The sequence below is a fragment of the Branchiostoma floridae genome, chromosome 13, assembly GCF_000003815.2.
Source record: "Branchiostoma floridae strain S238N-H82 chromosome 13, Bfl_VNyyK, whole genome shotgun sequence".
In the NCBI taxonomy this organism is placed as follows: domain Eukaryota; kingdom Metazoa; phylum Chordata; class Leptocardii; order Amphioxiformes; family Branchiostomatidae; genus Branchiostoma; species Branchiostoma floridae.
In genome coordinates, this window is record NC_049991.1 from 547,950 (window position 1) to 551,870 (window position 3,921).

Sequence of the window (3,921 nt, forward strand, 5' to 3'; positions counted from 1 at the left end):
CAGAAAAAATATAGCACTGTTTCAGTCATCATGTGACCCGAGGTTACGAAGCAAACTTCAATGGTTGCGATGTTGATGAGAACTGGTCAAGCTGCAACAACGGAAGGAGCGCACGAGGGCATCGTGTTAGAAGGAGGAAAGAAAAAAGGCCGAATTTGCCACACGGAAGAAGCTTGAAACGAAAGACGTCAGACTGGCTTTGAATTATCTAAACCAAAGAAACGTGAATGCGTCGGGCATTTTCTCATATGTTTTAACATGTATATATACCCTGGGTACCATTCGGAAAGTAGTTCGCTCTGGCGTTAATCATACACTATATACAGTCGATTCTCGCTCTGACATTTATCATACACTATAGTATAAACAGTCGCGGTAGCAGAAGAGAACATAGGACTATTAGGAGCGAACCACTACCCGGATGGTACCCAGGCTAACATGTATAGTCACGGAATTGACATTGTTCTGTTGTATTTTAAATGACAATGACACAGAACACAAAACCAATAGTCTACGAGTCGAATAAGTAGATTGTTTATAATTTCATCAAACTATGCAAAACTGTTTTAAGAGCAGGCTGGTAGAATCCCCGAGTATTAGGACGTGTGATCTGTAAAAGTTGCACATCTCCAGCACAAGAGCAGTCTCTCGGCAGCCTTATTTTGCCGGGATTGCCGCTGGATGTCCCGGCTTCCAGTAAATCACGTCTCTGTACGGCACAGCACGGCGCAAATGACGCTAATAAACTACCCGGCCAAAATTATCCCCCCTCGTGCAAATTACATCCGAGTCACTGATTAATTTTCAGGTCAGAGGTCAACATTTCATTCTGATAAAGCTGAGGACGGCCCAGGTTTCAAATTTGTTGCTCCGTCCATCTCCGTGATGAAATGTGTAGGTAATTGAAGCTCTCTGATAAATTAACTGCCAGTTTCCAATATGGAGCGGTGAGCGGGCCCAGTAGATGGCAGCAGCGCTAGCGCTTCAGTCTGTCCCAACAAAACGGTTCCGTATCCGCATCTCAGTCTGTTCTTTTTATATTGTTGTGATGCTGAAGCTAGTTCCGTGTCTGCTGGCCATTCTTGTTTATTAACTTTTCCTTTTCACTTATATTCCGTCCTTTATTTGACGAAAAAGAAAGGTGGAGTTGACATAATGTACAATCAATTCATGGGCCATTTCGCTAGTTGAGTGTGTCAGCCAATCGCCTGGATGAGAATGGGGGAATAGTTCCAACAATAACGGTAATTGAAGGGTGTGTGGATCAAATTAAGGTAATTCGTTTTGATTCCCCAGCAGTGTCATTACAAATTACCACTTGATATAATTCGATTAAGGACTATCGACTTTTGCGGATTGATTAAGCGCGCTTTGCGCATCACTATTCCTGCCCGCCGGAATTACAGAGATATTACTTAGTACGCCACCCACTTTAAATTGGGTCTGTAGGGCTGCCCCCGGGACAGAACCGTTTAGGCGTTTTCCAGCAAGGTTTTATTTCATTATCCTGGCTTAATATACTCTCCTTTAAAATTCAGCCATTGATGATTAAATGTCCAGGTCTGTAGAGGAATAAGTAACAGTGCGCGTGATCAATGAGAAAAGAAGCGTTTCGACATAGATGTACATTTTTGCCGAAGTAGGAGTAAATGTGCCGTGTACTTTTGCATCTATGTTTTCGAAAGGCTCTTCTTGACTTATGTTTGTCCGTTCATTCCGTATGAGTTCCGTATAGACATGTTTTTTTACGATGTACCTACGATAGCTTACCCCATCAGTAGAAAAATGGTCATAGTGAAGTACAAAAATCATACGACTATGGAGAACTTTATAATGTTGTTACAGGGGTATTACCGCGTTAAGGTGGGGTCACACTTGAGTATATTTTCAAGCCGCATGAGTTCCGTTTTGACATTTTGGCTAATTAAAATTAATTTCGTCCATACGCGGCCGCACGCACAAGACGCACTTCAAACGCATTTGAATCGTTTTTAGATAGTTTCAAGTACGCAGGCAAACGAAAATATACGCCCAGCACGCCGGATAGTTTTGGACATGCACAAAACTATCGTTCGTACGCAGTTTGGTTGCCTAAACGTCATGAATGCGCAATACAGTGGTCCCACGATTGTCGAGTGCGGTATGAAGACGCTATATGTTTGCGCTTTATACGCAGTAATACGCGGATATCGTGGTATTGCGAGTACATAGCGTGCTTACATCGCACACAAAACGCACCATGAACGACCGTATAACGAATGCCTACATAGATAACGATTTAGTACCCTACGTTCTGCGATCGGGTTGCGCATACTACGCGTACCGATACCGTGATCGACGCACACTCCAGATTTGGAATAAATACGAAGGTGCATCTGAGTCTCTTCAAACAGATGTTGGAAGTTGACCATCAACTGCATGACTTGGTCACTTCCTCCAGAACAACTGCTACAGGACGCTCACTAAGGAACAAAAACACTATCTCCACCCTCCCCCCCCACACACACCCCCACCCCCCAGCCAGAACTAAAAGACTTCAGAACTCCTGCATACAGCTATCAATATGTATAACAAGACTATAGACACTTAGTTTGTAATGATGGGTACTTAATGTCAGGGATGTTGTATACTATCTTAAATATATTGTTTTCATGTACATATGCGGACCAAGTAAGTTATGTGTCTGTTGGTTAATTCCAGCGCCATTCAGGCTACCATTATGTGTATGTCTGTTATGTTGAATCAATAAAGGAAAAGAAAGGAAAGGAAAGAAAAGGAAAGGAACGGAAAGAAAAGGGAAGGAAAGAAAAGGAAAGGAAAGGAACGGAAAGAAAAGGGAAGGAAAGGAAAGGAAAGGAACGGAAAGAAAAGGGAAGGAAAGGAAAGGAAAGGAAAGGAAGAAAGGAAGATGAAAACGAAGAAGTTTTTCCCGTACTTTTTGTCCTTCATAGCGGAGACTAAGGCAGAACCCGTGAGACCAGTGTCTCTGTCAATCGATGATAGTATGTGGTCTTCCAACTGTGCGTTTTCCCTCTGCTGACCCTGCATTGGTTTCCGGGTAGATTCGTCACTCAGGACAGAAGCGACGGCAAAAGTGTTGCTGTGGTTTGAAGTTCTCTTTTTATATAAAGCGTGGGACTTTTCATTTTCCACCGCCCAGAAAAAAGAAGACAACCATAAGTCAAACAAACAAACAAACAAATAAACACACAAACACACACACACACACTACCTTCGCTTTTACAGGGCTAACAATGATAATGATAGATGATTCAATTTGTTCCATGTTCTCATCTATTGATTGTTATTTCGTCATTTGCACATAGCCTTCGGGCATGGTGCAATTCACCATTGTGTTTGAACGTCATAACCAAGTAGGGTCTTACTTTCAAAGTGGTTATCTCACGGAAGCTGTGGGAAGCTGGCGGCGCTCAACGAATTTCATCCATAGAAGCGACGCTTTTTACGCTTTGCTTTTGTTGTCTTTTTAGTCACACTTGAACGTTTTGGATGATATTACAATTATAAAGTCAAGGATAACATAAACGCCGCCAGCGTGCCGCTGCTTAAGATACCCGCTTGAATTGGGTCGAGGTTTGTAAGCATGCATTTCATTGGTCAAGTCAAGAACGAATAGCTCCAGCTACAAGCGGGAAATAGTGAACACGTGCAAATCTCTGGAATTATCTACAAATACTGATGCAAGATGCATAAGCTGGACTTTAATTTTATTTACAATTAACTGCTCTATTTTGATAACAAGGTATGATAAGGTACAAGTCGTTCCGTTTCCGCCCCCCACATGTGACGTCAGCGTCCTAACTTGTCTTTACTGACGGAGGGAGAGGAGCAAACAGGACGTCACGAAAAAGTGACAATAGCTCGCTTTTGCCATCGAAAAATGGCTGACTTGTACTTGTA